Below are 19,499 nucleotides of genomic sequence, written 5' to 3'. Positions count from 1 at the left end.
GTAAAGTACGGAACAGTGCCCGGCGCCTGGTGGAGCCCAATACATAAGAACAAGAGCAGCAACGGCCAACATCTACAGATGTCTTAGTGGTGCCAGGCACTACTCTAAACTCTAAGCTCTTAATCACGTTGGGATCCCATCTCTCTGGTTCCTGTTCTTATCTATTACTCAAGGCCAGAAGCAAAGGCTGTGACCTGGCACTCAGCAGTCTATATAGAACCCAAACCACTCATCTCCAGAAGAAGGGTGAATCACTAGGGAGCTGCTGCTGAGGTTTCAAAGAAAGGAAACTGGCAGGAGTCACACATCAGGATTAATCACAGCCCACTGAAGAGAAAAACGACTTTAGCTTCTGAAAGCAGGAGCTGCTTTTTTTTGCAGGAGTAGAAAGAATATTTTATTCTGGTGGAATAATTCATTTGAAATTGAGGAGTCATTTGGGAACTGAAAGAGCTCATCTTTCTTCCCTAAGGAAAGAGAAGAGACAGCAAATTCTCTGCTAAAAGTGTTTCATGTTGACTAGCTAAATTTACTACCCTTGAATGTATTATAGCAGACTTACAACTAGAGTAATTTTTAAAAACACATGCTTGCTGGGTAAAATGATTTAAAATGTTGGTCATAAAGCAAGAATTCAGATTATATCAGATCATTTTAGTTAAACCCTAAAAACATGGAGATAATAGTCTCCAATTTACAAGATTTACCTGTAGATTTAGAAATGACTTGTTTCTCATGAGCTTTTGCATCAACTCAGGAAAGGCAGACAGCCTGAAGCCCAGCCCCACCAGGGACTGGTTGTACCACTGGACAAGTTACTTAAGCTCTCTGACCTCGGTTTCTTCAGTAAAATGGGAAAAGTAATGGAGTTATTAGGAGAACAAAATGGGGAATTCTTGCTAAGTACTCAGATCAGTGCCAAGCACTGCTGAGTGATAGAAAGGTATTAGCATGATTCATTTTTACTATATTTTCTAATGTAGAGCAGAATTCCTCTAAAAATTGTACAATCTAATCATACATTTGCATAGTATAGGCAGTTTAAAAACTAGAGAAGGTAATGTGTTAAAATTGTGTCAAGTGAGCATGAATATCTGGTTTTCGTGGATTTACAAGTGCCTACACACACCTCTTCAACACCGGAAATTTAAATCAGGCCAGTTCTAGAACACATTGTACCAATGATCTCAGGTTCTTTGGATTCCCAAATAATCTCCCCCAAAGAGGCAAAATATTCTTCTTCTTCCATATATATATATATATATATATATATTTTTTTTTTTTTTTTTTTTTTTTTTTTTTTGGTGGTGCTGGGGATTAGAACCCAGGGCTATGTGTATGCAAGGCAAGCACTCTACCAACTGAGCTATATTCCCAGCAAGTTCTTCCAGATATTTCTAAGGACCCATCTTTTTTAAAATACACTGAAGAGGGATATTTACATTTTTGTATTTCAAAAACATGCTGGAACCTCTCCACAGTACATCTGATGAGCGAAGTACAGGGGAGTGCAAACATGGGCTCTTTCAACCTGTAGCAGAGGAGGTCTACTAAATTTTTACATTTTCCTTCCATTGTAAATGCTGAAAGCTTTTCATTTTGTTCCAAAGGAAATGATCTTACCATAGCTCAACGACATCATCATTGTCTGAGTAGAGTGGGTATCCGGTGGCCATTATAGAAGGACTAAACTGTAAAACCCAAGGGCATAAAAGCTAAAAGCAACTCAATGGAAATGTCAGTTACGACATTCTTCCTTTTGATTTACAGGAGTCACACTCAGAAAGAGAGGACCCTCAAGGAAGGGAATTGCTAAGAAGAACACAGCATAACAGCAGCCCTCCCATTCTCTGTCCTCCACCCTTGCCACTAAAAAGGCTTTCAATACTGATGTGCCTTTGCTTTTGTGTGGAAGAGAATTATACTTGAAAATGCCACTGTGTACAATGCTTTCATCTCACCAATGGGCACATTCACACTCTCCTACTAATGCTGGGCAGTGTGGTTAAAAATCCCTATGACTATTCTCTGTGGTTTGCTTCCTGTTATCAAAGTGAGATTATTAAGATAGCAATTTTCTTAAGCATTACTCCAGGATATCAAAGAACTTAATTTTGGTTAAAAAAATACCTGTGTAGCCTATATACTTAACAGACAATAAGACATCTAGAAACCTCTTTATGGAAGCCATGCGCTGGAAGCATGCCATACATGGCTATAAATCACCAGCATACAGCAGAGTTCCCTGCCTTTGCTCTACCCTTCGTTGAAAAACCCCTTTTCAGCTTTATTTTCCAGAACTTGGCATAGTAGGTGTCAGTATGAGACGGATAATGAATAGAAAGTTTCATACTCAGATTGATTCCTCAGCAATGAATTAGATTCTGGGAGCTCAAGGAAAAAGTAGGAGATGACAACCATATTTTATTTGCAAGATAAATTTCCACCAGAATCTACTTTCTTGCTGACTTGCATAGCTTGGTTGGGTTTTATTCTTCATAAAGTTGCTTTGGGTCTTGATCTAAACATTCATTCATCCTTCAAATGCATATTTGACTCTACTAGGTGTTAGACACTATGCCAGGTACCAAAGAAGGTTAAAAAAAAAAAAATGACCATATTTCATTGCTGAACTTTTCCATTCCACAAACTCCCATCACACCAATCACACAGTCAAACAGCACTCCCATCATCTCACAACCAAGTTTCCAATAATGCTGGTATCTGAACCTTGGTTTCCTCTCCATAAATTCCCCTCCCCCATCAGAGTAGCCCCAAACACTGGCCACCCAGGATTAGTCATGGGTCACCAGTGAATTACTTAAAAGTAAAGCTGACATCCCCAAGTAGTGTCCTTAATTTAAATTTAAAACATAAACAAACACACAGACACACACATACACACACACACCCCAAAACTCCCTAAGGCTGGGGGTAGAGCTCAAAGGTAGAGCCCTAGGTTTGATCTCCAGCACCACAAAGGGAAAAAAAAAATCCTTATATCTTTATAGTTTAATTCCAACCAAATGTCTTTACACTTTACTTTTAGAATAATTATATTTCATCTGCAAGTATGAAATTTTTCCCACATTGTTCCCATGAGGTCAGCACAGAAGAGCAATTTCAGCCCTATTGCCTCTTCAGTTTACCCCACTCAGAGACTCACACATTTAATAACCTTGATCATGAAGTCTTTCAAAGGCCTTTAAAAAAATCTAAATAAAGTCTATATCCACTGGTGTGCCCTTCTTCCCACATAGATTTTTCTCCCTCACAAACTTTTTTGTAGATATATCAAGCATCATTTCCCTGAGAGTCATGTTTTCTTTAGGATCCAGTGGAGACACCCTCTCCCATGGAGAGCAGGCTAGGTACAAAAGCTTCTAAGGACAAGAAGTACATCACAACTCTAACTGGGAACTCACACACCCACAGCTCCCCTTCTGATGCGTTTCAAGCACTCACACAGGAACCCACACAATGGAGCCCCAGGGCCAGGACTTAGACCCAGGCAGTGCAGGGCCAGTCCACCTCTTGATCCCCGACATGCCCCGGCGGTAGGGGGAATTGAACCCAGGGGCACTCTACCTCTGAGCTAAACCTCAAAACTCTCCTATTTTTTATTCTGAAACAGGGTCTCACTAAGTTGCCCACGCTGATCTAGAACTTGAGAAACTCCTGCCTCAGTTTACCAAGTTGCCGGAATTATAGGTGTGCACCACCACCTCTGGCCTGAGTCCAGCTCTTAATGGGAAGGACCTGCAGCCTGCCAAACCCCAGGCCATGCCTGTTGACTCAGTTCCCTCACCCTCTTGTCCCCACCCCCATCCCCAGCACAAGGAGGGTCTCCATAAAAGCAGCACCAAGAAAAGACCATGCTAGAACTTACTCTATTTCAGGACACAGCTTCTTCCTGGCCACTCCTCTATGATAAATCCTCAGGTTTTCCATGAAGTTAAAGCAGCCAACGTCCTGCTTCCTCTGGGCCTACTCCCCTCCCCAGCATTAGAGCAAAGAACAGTGTCTCTTCTTCCGGCTCTCAGAAGGCCTCCAGGGAGGTAGAGCCCACAGACTCCGAATCTCAAACCTGTGCTGCCTCCTAAATTCTCCATCCTGTTAATATGGCTCAAGGGGGGAGGGGAAAGGAAGAGGGGGATGCTTCCACTCCTTTCAGTCCAGTTGCTCTCCAGTGAGCTAGTTTTTACATCTCTATGCCGCTTTGAGCCTCCAGGATCCTCTACCAGTGGGTGCTGAAGGGGGAGGAGGCAAGAATGCCCCTCCCCCACCCCCCATCCCCTGTCCCCAGTCTGGGTCAATGACAAGCCACACATCTGGCCAGGCCTCCACCTGAAATTTAAAGCGAGGGATATTATTAAAGTCACAGGTTAAGGATCACTCACTCCACAGCTCCTCATTTAGAAGCCCTTGCAGTGGTGTTCAATGTAAACACTGCCCAAGAATGCTTTAAAACGGAGGGAGGTTTTTATTAAACGACTTAATTGAGGGCCACTTCTCATTGTGGAAAGCTTTTAAACCCAGGAATAAAAGGGGCCTGGTGGGTGTTTTCCAGACACTTGTTTTTAAAACCTGCCACCCTGTCATGGGGAAATGAAGCACACCTCAGGGGCCCGGTGTGTTCCTGTGGCTAATTCTCCAGCAGAAATAATATGCCCAAGAAGCCTACCCCCCCAGCAGCACCAGGAACCTGGTACAAGAGCTTCATTCCAATATTCATTTCAAGGGGCATCAGAAGCACTGAATGGGAAAAGTGGGGAAAATAGGGCTGACCAAAAAGGACCAAAATAATTCAAGAAAGACATTTAAAAGCTTGAAAAGAGGACACATCTTTGGTCTCCCAACAGCCAGATGAAACCATTTGGGGTCTTTTACAAAAAGATACCAGGCAAGAAGTAATGAAATGCAGATGGTAATGATGTTACAATATATAAATGAACTTTGAAAACAGACTAAATGAAAGATGCCAGACAGGAAAGGCCAAATACCATATGATATAAATTTATAGGAAATTTCCAGAATAAGCAGTTCCATAGAGCCAGAAAGTAGATTAGTGGTTGCCAGGGGCCAAGGGGAGGAAAGAATGTGAAGTGACCGCTTAATGGGTACGGGGTTTACATTTAGGGAAATGAAAACGTCTTGGAATTAGTGGTGATGGTTGCCCGACAAGGTGAATGTACTTCCTGCTGCTGAACTATACTCTTTAAATTAGTCAAAATGGAAATTTCATGTTGTGTGTATTTTACTACCAAAACCCAAACAAACAAGAAAACAAGGAACTCCAAAACCAGGAGCAACCCCTTCCTCACCTGAGTCACAATACATACTGTACCGGCCAAAAAATATAATAAATATTATTTTACTAACAACTCTATTGAGCTAAGAGTCAAACTTCTTTGGGCTTCTCTGTGTTTGGTCCCAGATTAAACCTCCCCAGAACAAGTTGCTTAGTCCTCACACCAATCTTCAGGTCGAGTTACTGTTGCCATTCATGAAGAAAATGAGGCAGGAGAGGTCAAGTAGCTTGCTCCAGGTCACATGATAAATATGGGGAAAGCCACAGGTGAAGCTGAGTTGCACGGTGCTAGATGACCTCAGCTCTCCACCCTGGCCAATGCTGCCTCCAGCCTCATGCATGCTGCCATGGGGGGCTGCTTCCCTTGCCTGAGACACAAATATTCTTTGACCGCTGAGGCCTAATCATTTTGTAGTGGTCTTAACTGAGTGATCACCTATGAACTCTGAAAACACCTTGAAGAGGTATTCCTCGGGTTGCCAGGAAACTTAGCAGTACAGCACACACACACACACACACACACACACACACACACACACACACAGGCAAGCCTTCGGAATCTTACTAGCACCTTCATGTGTGTAGAGCTGTTTTATTCAGTCCTAGAACAAGATGAGATAAGAGAGTGACAAGATGACCTGCTCTTTTACAAAGGAGAAAAGCTTTCAAAGTTTGTAGCCAGCCTCAGGCCCCAATTCCACCTGGTGTCTTCCGAAAGGGCTGGGGTTTCACTGCTTTTAGCATGGTTATTTATATGTAAATAGTACCAGCAATTACAAATGAAGTTAAGGAGGGCTTAATGGGGAGTAAAGTAGCTATTCCCATTTCAGGGGCACCTGCAGGGCAACCCAAAAGCACCAATAAAAGGTGAAATTCCATTCTTTCCACCATACTTAAGAAAGCAGGGATCTGAGTCACTGACCAATAACTCCCTTTGATCAGAGATGTTAAAAAGTACTAACACTGTTTGAGGTTCCACCTTGCTAGGTAGGGCTTTTCTACCTTGGCACTTATGACTTTTGAAGACCACTCCTGCATGGTGGGGGACTGTCCTAAGAACTGTAGAATATGTAGAAGCATCCGTGACTCTACCCACTACAGCCAGAAGCCACCAACACTCCCAGTCAAGACTACCAAGAGTACTTCCAGATATTGTCAAATGTCCCCCAGGGGGGCCTCTACCTGAAAACTAATATACTGTGTTAAATAGATGTGGCCCTAACAACTCCATGAGATAGGTACTATATCCCAATTTGACAGATGAGAAAACAAATTTGAAATAAAAGATCAATCTGCCAGAACCACATTCCTAGTGATGGGCAAATAGGGCTTCCAATTCAAGCAGGTGAGACCTAAAGCTCTCCCCACAGTGCAAAAAAAGAATGAGACTACACTCAGCCCTCAACATCTGTGGGATCACATTCTCAGACTCCACCAACTATGGATTGAAAAGGTTTTTAAACAAATCTGTACTGAACCTGTAGAGACTTTCTTCTTGCCATTCCCTAAAGGATACAGTAAAACAATTTGTACACGGCATTTACATTGCCTTAGGTATTATAAGTAGTGTGGAAATGATTTAAAGTACACAGGAGAATATATGTAGTTACGTGCTGTCATGGTACCCCTCCAAAAGCTCATGTATGAAACAATGCAAGAAAGTTTAGAAGTGAAATGATCTGGTTATGGGAGCCTAAACCCAATTCAGTGAATTAATTCCCTGATAAGGATTAACTTTGTGGTAACCATAGGCAGGTAGGCAGGTAGGGCATGGCTGGAGGATATGGACATGCCTTTTTTTTTGATGCTGGGGATTGAAGCAAAGGCCTTGTGCTTGTGAGGCAAACACTCTACCAACTGAGCTATGTCCCCAGCCCCAGGGGCATGTCTTGGGATATATATTTTGTCCTTATTTAACAGAGCTCTCTCTCAGCTTCCTGATGCCATGTTCCCCACTGTTTCCCTCGGCCTCACACTTCTGCCATGATGTTCTGCCTCACCTTAAGTTCCAAGGAATAGAGTCAGCCATCTATGGACTGAGACCGCTGAAACTGTGAGTTCCAAAATAAACTTTTCCTCCTCTAATTGTTCTTATCAGGTTTTTTTGGTCACAGCAGCAAAAAAAAAAAGCTAACTAAAACATGTGTAAATATTGTGCATATATATATACATATTTATTTTTAAATTTTGTTTATTCATTTTCTATGTGGTGCTGAAGATTGAATCCAGTGCCTCACACATGCTAGGCAAGCACTCTACCACTGAGCCACAACCGCAGCCCAATACTGGGCCATTTTATATAAGGGACTTGAGTGTTTGTGGATTTTGGTACCCACAGGAACCACTCCCCATAGATACCAAGGGTCTGCAGGAAAGATGGAAGTCTTGCTGCTGGCTTGCATATGAAAACATTAACTGTGCTTTGCCCTAGAAAAATGGATGGTGGGCTGTAGCCCTATCAGTATTTGGTCTTTAACACCAAAGAAAATATGTCCTGCAGTCTCTGATAGCAGGAGCAGCCCCCAACGATGCCTGTAATTCTTGAAGCCTCTTCTATTCACAAAATAATCTACTAGCTGGTTGTAGGAATGCCTTGGAACAATAAATGCTTTAAGCAAATACAAACAAAAACCATTGGCTGATGCCTTAAAATATGTTTGTAAAAAAAAATATAGACACATGGGTTGGGGTTGTGGCTCAGGGGTAGAGCACTCGCCTTGCACATGCAAGACCCTGGGTTTGATCCTCAGCATCACATAAAAATAAATGAATAAAATAAAGGTATTGTGTCCAACTACAATTTAAAAATAACTATTAAAAATAGACACTATTATCAAGAATTCTCTCATCATTTTTGTGAAACACTCTCCCTATACTCTTACCCTTCTTAGTGTTTGTTTGTGTCTTCTGTTTAAAAATAAACAAATAAATAAGCTGGAGGTGCTAGAAAGACACAGATGAAATACAGGATTTCAATTTTCAAAGGCTATCTTCCACCCCCCCTTCCACAAAGACGTATGGAACACTTATTTTCTCCTAGACTCCAGGCATAGAAGATCAGTAAAGAAATCCCTGCCTTTTTTAGGTTTGCAGGTTTGTGGGAGTTCAGACCTGTCCACAAAGGGCATTGACAATGTTCTATTTGCTGAGATAAAGGTCTATGCAAGCCGTCAATAACAGCTGAAGACACGAGTGAAGGATGAGTTGAGGGAATGGAGAGGAACCCCTGCAGCCTGGAGAGGCAGTAGCTGTTAAGAGCACAGTGCAGAGCTGGAAACCAGTTTCAACGCTGCATCCCATCACTAGAAAGTGGCACAACTTTGACAAGTTGCTCAATTTCCCATGGCCTTGTTTCCCTCACCTGTAAAACACACGTATTATAATACCTGTTTCACAGAGTCGCCATAGTAAACACTCAGGACAGAGCTGGGGGTGAAAGCTCTAGGAGAATTTGGTACTGTGGGGAGAATTACTGATCTCCTGGGGAGGATTGGGCTCCCCCTCCCTACTCTACCCCACTGCCTCACATGCAGGAAGCTGAACTCAGGCCTGCAGGGAAAGGTGATCATACCTTGAACAGGCCAGTCCTAGAGAATCAGCTGCTGTCTGGGTCTACTCTCTTGCTCTCACCACTCTTCTCCCCACCTTTCCTCTCCCCAAAGTTTATAGGCGGCCCAGGACAGGAGGGACAGTTGGGCCAAATCAGGCCACATTTTAGACAAAAGTTCTTAAACCCCAAATCCAAAACACAAGCAAAAGACATCTCAAGTAGGATAAATGGCACATTGCAAACTATCCTCCTCTCTTATCTCTCCCTCAATTCTTTATCTGTTCCTCTGCAACTCTGAGAAAGCTTTCACGTTTATCACTACTCTGAGCAAACTTTCCAAGTTTTTGATACTGGACTAGGACAAGGAGAGAGGCTAGTCCACTTTCCAGCTGCTGCCATGTGATTCCAAATGAGTCACTGCTTTTAATAAGGAGGATAAAAACCATAGGCAAAAATGGTGCAGAATGAAACTCATTTTTAAAAAGCTATCAATACATGAAGTTGAAGGACATACATTAGTCCATAGAATATACTAGAACTTCTTCATGACTTTGAAAACTGAGACATTTCTTTTTTCTTTGTAATCAAGTCAAAAGAGCCCAGTCTAACACTCTTAAATTGGAATTCCCAAATTTCCACTTATTACTTGACACCCAGCCTCACCCAGCCAACTTCCTCACCAAGAAAATGGGACAAACTGCAGTCATGCTCAGTCTCAGGACTCCTGGGAGTATTCATGGTAACAGCAGATCCTCTTCCTGTGCTGGACTTGACATTTGCAACGGAAAACAGAGGGTCTGTTTCAAATGCAACAAAATACAATGCACAGGAAAACCAAGGGAGTCAGCGGTCAAAACCAAGGGAATTGTTGAGGCCAGAAGTAGAATATCATGGTCATTCTGCCTAGATCCTCTGGCAAGGAAAAAAGGGGAATGATTACTAATAATCAAAGCAATGCCCTGAACCATGGAATACATTACCTAAGGCAAGCAGAAATCCTTATGATTGGGCAGCAGGGAATAAACACCACCCTGTACACAAAGAAGCTTCCAGTCAGGCTGGCAGAAATAGGCCATGTTCCTAACACATGCCCTTGCTCTGAACCTGGGCACTGTCACTCCACTGTGACCCTCCACTGAGTCCCTGGCCATGCTCCCTGGAGTCAGTCCTGCTGGGATTGAAAGACTGTGCAAGAGCTCACCATAGTAAAGACCACCCATTCAAGAACCTGTTTTAAACTCATCTTCACTAATGATAGTACCATTTGGCCTCTAAGACCTTACTACCTTCAATTTTAAGAGCTCCAGGTAATTATCATGCAGCCAAGTTTTGTTTTTGTGACAAGTACCACAGGAACAGGAAGTAGACATGCACGACTTCATTGTACTCCAGAAAAGCCCAAAGGTGAATTTTGTTCTGAATCTCTTAACCCAACAACCAATTATCTACAGAACTTGGAAGGCTGCAGAATTTCAAGGAATGAGGAGATAAGGAATCTCTATCCTAGGATTTGGGGCCCATTCCTAACAGCCTACTCTGCTGTCCTTTAAAACACCTAGAAAAGTTGGATTCCATAAAATTACCCTTGGGATCACAAGGTTACGTTAGTATTTAGCCTAATGTTTACCTCTTCTAGTAGAGAGAAAGAATAAATCAATCCAGCCCTAAGGAGACTGCGACTTTAAAAAACCAGCCACTGAAAACAATTTCTTCATCTAATCTGCTTAAGAGGAGCAACTGTGCAAGGAACTTAGCTTTGTATTCAGGCAGATCTAAGCACTCTCAAACCTCAGCTCTGCCAGTCCAAACATTGTGAGCTGCTACAGAATCCAGCAACTCTTTGGGCCTCAGTTTCCTCATCTGTGAAAGGAGGCCACTGCCTCCTATGTCTCAGAGATGTGAGGGTTCAGAGCAAAGGGAGAGAAATGCTGAACAGGAGACCTGGCAGTTGGAAGATAGTGTATAAACAAATAATAACTATTCTTATATCCATGGGATGATTCGCCCTATGGTTGGCTATTTGTAAACAATCTTCCCAAGGAAAAAACTGCCTGAAACCCAGTTTTCAGCCTGTCCGGGGAAGCCAAGTTAAAGTGGCAATGGTATCGTGAAGAATAAAAGTCCACCCGCTGGCTAGAGTCAGACACAAACCAAATACTTGCTCCAAAAAGGAAGATGCTTTGTGCCTTCCTACCGGCTGTATGTGGAGAGAACCACTACTAAGTCTACCTTACCAGTTACCAGTGTGTCAAAAATGGATCTAGCCACATGATCCAGAAGCTTCCCAACCCCAGAAGGACCCCTATTCATGAGACTCCTCTAACAAAAGTACCTGCCAGAATCTGGCCTTCTCTTTCTTCACTCCTCTCTCTCCTCTGCCTGAAGGGGACCCGTTCTTCCCTCTCCTCCAGGCAGAAAAATACCCCAAATCAGTCGTTTTAAACTTGGTGTTGGGACCCAGTGAAATAAATTCTAATTTAAACCCCAGAAAAGTGTGTCTTTGGCCTTCTGTACCAATGAACTCAAGAGGAATCTACCCAGGTGAAGCTAGCCAGGTACCCCATGGTACCTGGCAGGTCTCTGTGCCCATCTTAACTGCAACCCAGAGTCCACATGCCCCCCTCTTTCAGCTCAAAATGGTAGGGACTGTCACCCATTGACCAAGAGTTCTCAGCAGGTAAGACAGAGAGCTCTGCCAGCAGTGGGGGCTTCCTAAGTATTTGCTCAATGAATGAATAAAGAAATGACAACAATCCCTCCTGTGAATTTAAGATGAAGCCCAAGGAATACTGGTGTGGGGGATGGAGGAGGGAGCATTGAGAAAGAAGGTAACCCGTGTTGCAAGAAAACTCCCACCAGCTTCCCCTGGTGAAGGCCGCCCAACCCAGGCTACTCCCATCAACCTTCCCCCTCTCCCCCCCCACCCCCCACCCCCCTGCACCACACACACATATATATTTTTTTTCTTTTCCATGTTCAGAGTTTTAATGTCATAACTTGTTTCATGATAATAGCAGTGTCATGTGCCAGAATAAAGTAAGCTCTCGGTCATTCAGGGAAAATTACCCAATTTTCAATTCCCCTTGAACTTTGTTTCTCCTCTGATGCCAACCTCTCAGCCATTTCTCTGCCCTTTAGCACCAGCACCAGAGGAGAAAAAGAAAGGCAAAAATAGGTAGGCTTTTTAAAAGGTCCAAGGCATCTCTTTAGATTAATGGGTTTCAGGGGGAAAGAGCTAAGGAGGACATTAAATTTCATTAACCAGTAGAAGCAAATTAACTTAAAGAAAATCAATAAAAAGGGCTGTCTATTCTCAACAAAAATCAAAGTTCTTCTACATGCTATCTACTCTTTCCCTAAACAAAGAATCCCTTTTTTCATATTTACCTTCCTTTACTCCCTTCTAACCACTACACAATATTAAAATTGCTACTCCAAAGTGAGAAATGTGTCAATAATACTGTTCACATTTCAATAAACATTTTTCTTTTGAAAGGAGAGAAAGTATATTCACAGTGTAACTACTGCTATTCAGGTGCAACTTTGTGGTATCACCAAGAGTTTAAGAGGATTTCCCAAATACACACACACACACACACACACACCCATACTGAGACGAGATTCACAAGTTAACAAATCATTCAATAACATGGTTCATTTTGTTTGCCTGATCTACCCGTGAGAGAAAGAAAAGAAAATCAACAGTAGGAAAATGCTTTCCATATGGTCTTACTCCCCCAAGGATGAGGATTCAGGTCAAGGGCCACCCTATAAGACCATGCACTCCATATAACCCCCACTCCCCAGCCAGGACCAAGACTATTACAATGACTCCCACAGTGGTCACACTTTTAGCAACTGAATACAGCAACAGGAAAGGGCATGGTAGTAGAAGGTAAGGGAAAAAGAAAGACCAATTGGGCAAAACTGTATACTTTTTTAATTTAAAAAAAATTCAATTTTTTTTTTACTCCTGTTAGAGCTAGAAATTAACACAAACACTCCTCCGCCTCTGGAGGGCATCCTGGAAAGGATGTCATACCACTGCTAAGAGAAATACAATATACAGGGCCAACACCAAAGGGGAAAAAAAAATCAAATCCTCTGATTTGTGGCCAGGCAGCAACATCCGGGTGACAATCTAATACAAACACCAAACTTGGAATACACCAATAAGTTAACCGAGATCCCAAGAGACTATCATGCTAATAAGAAGGGCACTGGAACACACTTTCTAAATAACATATGTATGATCAAACATATGTTTCAATCAGTACAAACATATGTTCAATTTTTCCTTAGTCCTACTTTCCTATCATTTTTAAGGTCAGTTGACAGGTGTCCAAGGTGTCACCTTAGATATGCCATGCTACTTAAGGCACTAATTTCCTAATCAGATATTATTCTATTGAGAAATGTACACATTGTTACATCTGTAGGACTTGATCACACATCCAGAATAAGAATAACTCACAAATGCACACACATTGACACAAGTATCAACCACAAAACCTTAAGGATCTCATTAGCTTTGCATCTTGAAGAAAAATTCTTCACATTTATGCAGAAGAACAACAACAAAAACTATTATCTCTACATGTGTGTTTGGGGGTATACAAAAACTGACAGATTCCTCACTTGTTTTTCCCAAATAGGAAAACCCTGTATTATAACCTTGATCTTTGCAAGGACTTTGTAAGTGCTTTTAATGCCTCACTCTTACCTCCTAGGCAGAAAGTGTCCCGGCAGTGGCAGTATTCAGTATTTACTGTAAACAGAGAGGTAGAAACAAAGGAAACTTTTTTTAAAAAGGCACCACCTGGCTCTTCAGGTAGAATGGTTGATTAGGATGAATTCTATATCAGGACTGATCTTTAATGGTTCAAAAGTTGGTTTGTGGGAGCACCTACCAAAACAGAAGCTCTCAAGTCTGGGCTGCAGGTCAGAATAACCTTGAGGGCTTTTTCAAATGCCAGTGTCCCGGCTGCACCCCAAAACAACTGAATCGGGATATCTGAGTGTGGTTCGAAAGTATCAGAACTTTTTAAAACTCTGGAGATGTGCAACCCGGTTTGAGAGCCTCCAAAAGAACTTCCAACGTGTTTTGAGCAGGTAAGGGGCGTTACAGGGCACTTGGGGCAAAGGGATACACACGTAGTAAGTAGACAAAGTTTTTAAAAATCCTTTGTAACTAACTCAACATGACAGCCAAGCACCTGTCCAGAAGCCAAACAGTGATGCAACTTGGAAAAGTCCTCGGAAGGCTAGGAGATGTGCTCTAAGTGAGACGGGGGATTTCAGGATGACCTGCCTGGACGGGGCAGCGGTGCGGAAGGCCAGGGAAACAGAGGCGGCCACATGCCCTTTCTTTTCAAAGGATGGTTTGGACCAGCCCGCCGAGCAATTAAGCACGACAAGGTATCACAGGGACTGACGTGCTCCCTGTGGATGGCTCCCAGCTGTCACTCCGAGCCCCGAGGAGGGTTCACTAGGAATCGCCACCAACTGTTCAGCACGTCTCCGGGGCAGGGTGCGGCGAAGGTTCCTGGAGCGCACCTCCCAGCCCAAGACCCCGGCTCTGAGCGCAGACTCACGGGCTGAGCGCAGCGCACCTGGTGGAGCCAGAGCCACTCGGGGTCCCAGCTGCACTTGGGCCCCTGGGCCGAACTCCCGGCGCACACCCACCCGCCCCAGCTCCAAGATCACTTACCGCCGCCGCCTCTCGGGTCCCGCTCCCGTTGCAGCCCCAGAGCCCCGCCGGAGTGCAAGGGCCGCGGCGCCGCCAGGAGGCCGAGCGAGACCGCGCCCCGCCCCGCAGCCGCCCGCCCGCCCTCCCGGAGGAGGGGCAGGGGCCGGCTAGGCGCCCGGGTCCGCCTGAGCTGCCGCCGGACGTGCGGCTAGCCCCGGGTGCCAGTGCGACGCCCTCTCCCGGGCGGGCCCCTGCGCACCTCCCCACCCTGTCTGCTCTGGGCCCGGGGCGCGCCGCCAGCACCTCCTTCCAGCCCGCTTCAAGCCTCACTATCCTCTTCCGCACCACTTTGTCCTTGCCCTTCCCCAGATCGGAATGTCCTCCCACTCCCCTCCGCCATCACTGGCTATTTCCCTCCTCCCGGCCTGGCCTCTCCAAATTCCCCTTCTCCAGGAAGCCTTCCCTATTTCGTGGCCCCCAGGCCACTCAGCCCTGTGTCCCCTAACCCTTCGGCTCAGCCCTTTTCTCCCCAACTAATCAGAAACGTCAGGTACAGCTCTTCTGCCACATCAAATCTGCACGTGTTTACTGGGCACCTACTACGTCTAGTCACCGGCAGAGCGATAGGAGATTGCGGCGGTCACTGACTCTAAACGCCTGTCCCTAGGGAGGCAGACAGTGACTTGTCTAAGATCATCCAGTTGACGTAGTCGGGCTGGATGAGAAGCCGGCCTTCAGTTTCTAGTTCAGGCCCATTCCAGGGGGAAATGCCCAATGAGAGCCTAGTAAACAACGTTATCGTTTCTTCCTCATTTGTAAAATGAGGAGCAGAATACTCCCTCCACCTGGCTGTGAAAATTACCTGTGGAAATACCACACAACCTGTACTTAAGAAGTGAATGTTTGCGGTCGGTTTCAGTCGCGTCGTTGCCCTGGCTTGAAACGGACGTGCGTTCTGCTTCCCCAGATGCTGCACTCTTCGGTTTCCGCCTTGCTGCGCGCGGGCAGTGTGGCCCATAAGTAGATCTGCTACTCGGACAAGTACTTGGACGAGTACTATGAGTACAGGCATGTCGTGTTACCTGGAGAGCTCTCCGAACAAGTACCCAAAATTCATCTCATGTCTGAAGAGGAGCAGAGGAGACTGGGTGTCCAGAATCTAGGCTGGGTTCATGACTTGATTCATGAGTCAGAACCGCATATTCTTCTCTTTAGACGACCTCTTCCCCAAGAGCAATGAAAAGGAAGTCTCTCTGGGGTCATCAGTTAAATCTTCTGAAAATTTAATGTATTTGTGTATATAAAGTAGTATTCAGTGAATACTTGAAAAATGTACAAATCATTCATACAGACCTGTGCGTGAGCTGTATTCCTCACAGCAACGGGGCTCTGTTAAATACAGCTGCAAAGAGGTTATTGTAAGGTGTTTAAGATAAAATTTCTCCTAGTCAGTTTTCCTCTTAATATAAGTGTCCGTTTGACGTTACCTGTTACTTTTGTTAAATGAAGTTTGTGTGTTTGCATTAAAAAAAGTAAATGTCTGCTGACATATTAAATGAAATTTATGCTTGAAAATTCAGTAATTTAAAATAGCAACATAAAAGGACTCTGAAATATAGTAGTGATTCCTTGATAAACAACAGTGTGTGTGAACTGAAAAATATATATATATACACACACACACATACTGAAATTGAATACATACATATATTTTGTGTGTGTGTGTGTGTGTGTGTGTGTGTGTGTGTGTGTATACTGGAGTTGCTACACTATATACCACTTAAGAATCCAAAGGAGACAGCAGCCATGGTCCCTGGAGTCTTTTCAGAGGAGGTGGGATTGACTGAGTTCTTCTAGAAACAATGGGTCTAGATACAGGTTAGTCAGGATAATATGTGAACAGTGTGCAGACAGCCAGTCCCTTTGTCTGAGCAGAGATGGTCTGGCTTCATACTAGAAGATGGAATGAAGCATACTAGAAAAAGAGATGGGGTCAAATGATAGAAAAGACATCAAATACCAAAGTGAGGGACCAAGTTAACCAAACCTTGAACACCTCAAAATGGTTGCAATGTCACCTGTATCTAACAGAGGACACCTAAGTGGACCTGGAAGCCTGGGATGGAAGAAACCTGCAGTTTAGGAATGAACAAAACAAGGAAAGAAGATTACAACAAGAAAGGACAGGGAGAAGGAAATTTCCAAGCAGAGCTCCTGGAACTTGGTGACCAGACATGTGCAATATAGCCAGGTGGTTTGGAGAAGCAGAAATAGGGACATTGGGGGGAAAGTGGGTAGTGTTGTTGTTGTTGTTGTTTTTAAGAGAGCTGCTAAGGGTTCCATGGAGAATGAGGCAAGGGTTCCAGGGTACTCACTAGAAAGGTACTACCAGCAGGCATAGAAGGATATATGTGAGCAACATCCAGGTAGAGGGTCAAGAGAGTGAGGGCTTGTTCACACAAACTGCCAAGAAAGGAGAGTAAAGTACCCACACTTAGGATGTGAAGGGCATCAATTAAGGGAGAAAAGGAGCAGGACATGAGAGCTGTCAGAAGAAATCAGGGGAGTCTATAGGACCAAAAGGTAAATGATTTCTAGTGGAAAGGACAGTACCCAATGTCACTCATCTCCCTCTCACATAGACGAGTATGAGGGTCTGTAGAAAGTACACACAGAACAAACATTTAACATTTAACTGTGAAAAAGGAATTTAATCAGCAATAGCTCCCCTTTGCTTCCAAACAGATATTTTGCTGATAACAAAAATAAGAGGCATGGTTGGAAGCAAGGAGAGTAGCAGGGTGGAGACCTATTTATCAGAGAAGTTGCTTTTGATGCTGTTCTTGTCCCCATGAACGCTCAGGTTCTTTCAATCTCAACTTAAAGCAACATCTCCCGGCAAAGCTTTTGAAATCTTGAGAGGTATCTTTTCTTTTCCTTTATTTTTTATTCAATGTAAGTCTTGCTTCCTTGACTATTGTTATGGAACCTGAAATATATTATCTGTCGATGGCAGCAATTTGCCAGAAGAGAAATTTTCAGGAAGAACTGAGAAAAACCTCTCTTTTGTCCTCCAAATTGTGTGAACATGAAACACGTGACACAAAAAAATATTCAGATAAATGCTGCAGTGTAAATGACCTACAAGAAATGATGCAGAACACCAGGAGGGCCACAGAAGGAAGGCTGTCTTGTAAAACATTCCGGTGCTTTGAAAATGTGATAAATTTGGATAATAGAGAGAGAGTCGAGGCAGCATTGAAAGGTGTGATCTGATAAATGAGGCAGGGAATCTGGAGAAAATAATAACTGCTTTATTTGGTTGGGGTGGAAAACATGTGGTTGGGGAAAAACATGGGGTTGGAAAGTGTCCCCAGGAAGAGGTCTTTGGTTGAACTTCTGAGAAAGAGTTTGCCTTAATTCAGGTTGCCCTGAGAGTGGAGCCTGAGACAGGACTTAGAAGCAGGTGATGTATTTAGAAGGTGACCCCAGAAGCAGGGTGAGTTCAGTAGGGAGAGGAGAAAGGCCAGTATTAGGGTGTACATGAGATGGATGCTATCTACCTCTCCCCACAACCTCCTGAGAAGTGTGCTGCATGCTCCCAAGAATTGGCAGCCTGGAGCTCAGGGGCCAGAGTACTTTGCTAAGGCTCCAAAAAGATTGCTTCCTATTGCCTTGACCCCTACCGCTGGGATGCATACCACACTCCACCTCCCAGGCTGAAAGGGAAGCTGAGTGTGAGCTCCCATGTCTGAGTTTGCATGGTGCTGTCCCACACCTCTGGCTGCCCAGCTGCCCCGGCTCCTTGCAGCTCCCATGGCTTCAAGTTCTAAATCCTGTAGGGCCCATGGCTCTTACACTACCTGCCTCCTACAGCAAAAGATAGCCAGCAGTTTTTCCTGGCACTGTTTCCCTACCCCATTCCCCCTGCCCCAACCTGTCATAGTGCAGAAACTCCAGCAAGGCACTACCTCCCCACGAACAGCTTTCCCCCAGAACCCCAGGGGTCAGATTTCCAGCAAGCTCCATGATCATGGCACCATGACTTGTCTGCCCTCCAATGAGACCTAGCCATGCCCTCTCCAACATATCTGACTCTTGGCCAGGCAGAGAGGATCTATTCCTTGGGTGCTCAGTCTCACTTTTAGTCCATGCCTGCTTCATACATAAAGTGAAGAATATTAGTCTTAGCCAGGTACAATGCAGTGGTGAGCACCTGTAGTCACAGCTACTGGAGAGGCTGAGGCAGGACAATCACTTGGGCCCATGAGTTTGAAGTCAGCTTGGGCAACAGAGCAAGACCCTGTCTTAAAAACAACAACAACAACAACAACAACAAAAAAAACAACCACAAAACTGTCTTAAACAATACTTTTCAAAGGGTTTATTCCTGAAGGAGTGTGAGGGGAAGGGATTTAATATGTCAAGCTGTGATATTAAGTTTCGGTTTGAAGTTCTAGAGTCCTGTGGGCAGCCAAACATGGTAGGTCTTCCTCTGCCTACAGGAGGTAGGCATGGTACGGAAAGTTCCCACAATCTGGTCCAAATCACCAAACATGTCTGTGAGGGGCCATGCCCCTACCCATCCTTCATCCCCCGGGCTTGCTCTCAAGGCTCCTCCATCTGAAATGCCCTTCCCTCTTGCTCCACTCTTTAAAGCTTTAGCTCAAGTTCTTCTCTTCTGCCTTCCTTTTACTGTATGGGGTGTTTTATCACAACATCTGTGTATTTTATACATACATTTGTAAGTTGGTTGGATCCAAGTAGGATTTGACTTTCTAGAAACTTGACTGCCTGTTGTGTAGGCTCAAGAAGTAGGACAGAAATGCCAATGTTCAGTCTACATGTGGAAGGAAAAATTAATCTAGAAACGTGACAAGTTTACACTCACCATCTCTCCAGTCAGGCATCACTAAACCACCAACTGATACTAATCAATAAAGGCACAT

The 19,499-nt window shown here is 44.1% G+C and overlaps 1 protein-coding gene across 1 annotated transcript in view; it reads right to left on the bottom strand.

Moving 5' to 3' along the window:
* Positions 1-14,613, bottom strand: part of Cgnl1 (cingulin like 1) — a 155,035-nt gene extending 140,422 nt beyond the window's left edge. The window contains exon 1 of the mRNA XM_026384805.2: positions 14,572-14,613. The gene's annotated coding sequence lies outside the window, so the exon portion shown is untranslated. The remainder of the gene's footprint in view (positions 1-14,571) is intronic.
* Between the last annotated feature and the right edge of the window lie 4,886 nt (positions 14,614-19,499).

Source organism: Urocitellus parryii, chromosome 6 (genome assembly GCF_045843805.1).
Source record: "Urocitellus parryii isolate mUroPar1 chromosome 6, mUroPar1.hap1, whole genome shotgun sequence".
In the NCBI taxonomy this organism is placed as follows: domain Eukaryota; kingdom Metazoa; phylum Chordata; class Mammalia; order Rodentia; family Sciuridae; genus Urocitellus; species Urocitellus parryii.
The sequence above is the reverse complement of the archived record's forward strand: the minus strand, read 5'-3'. Positions and strand labels throughout refer to the sequence as shown.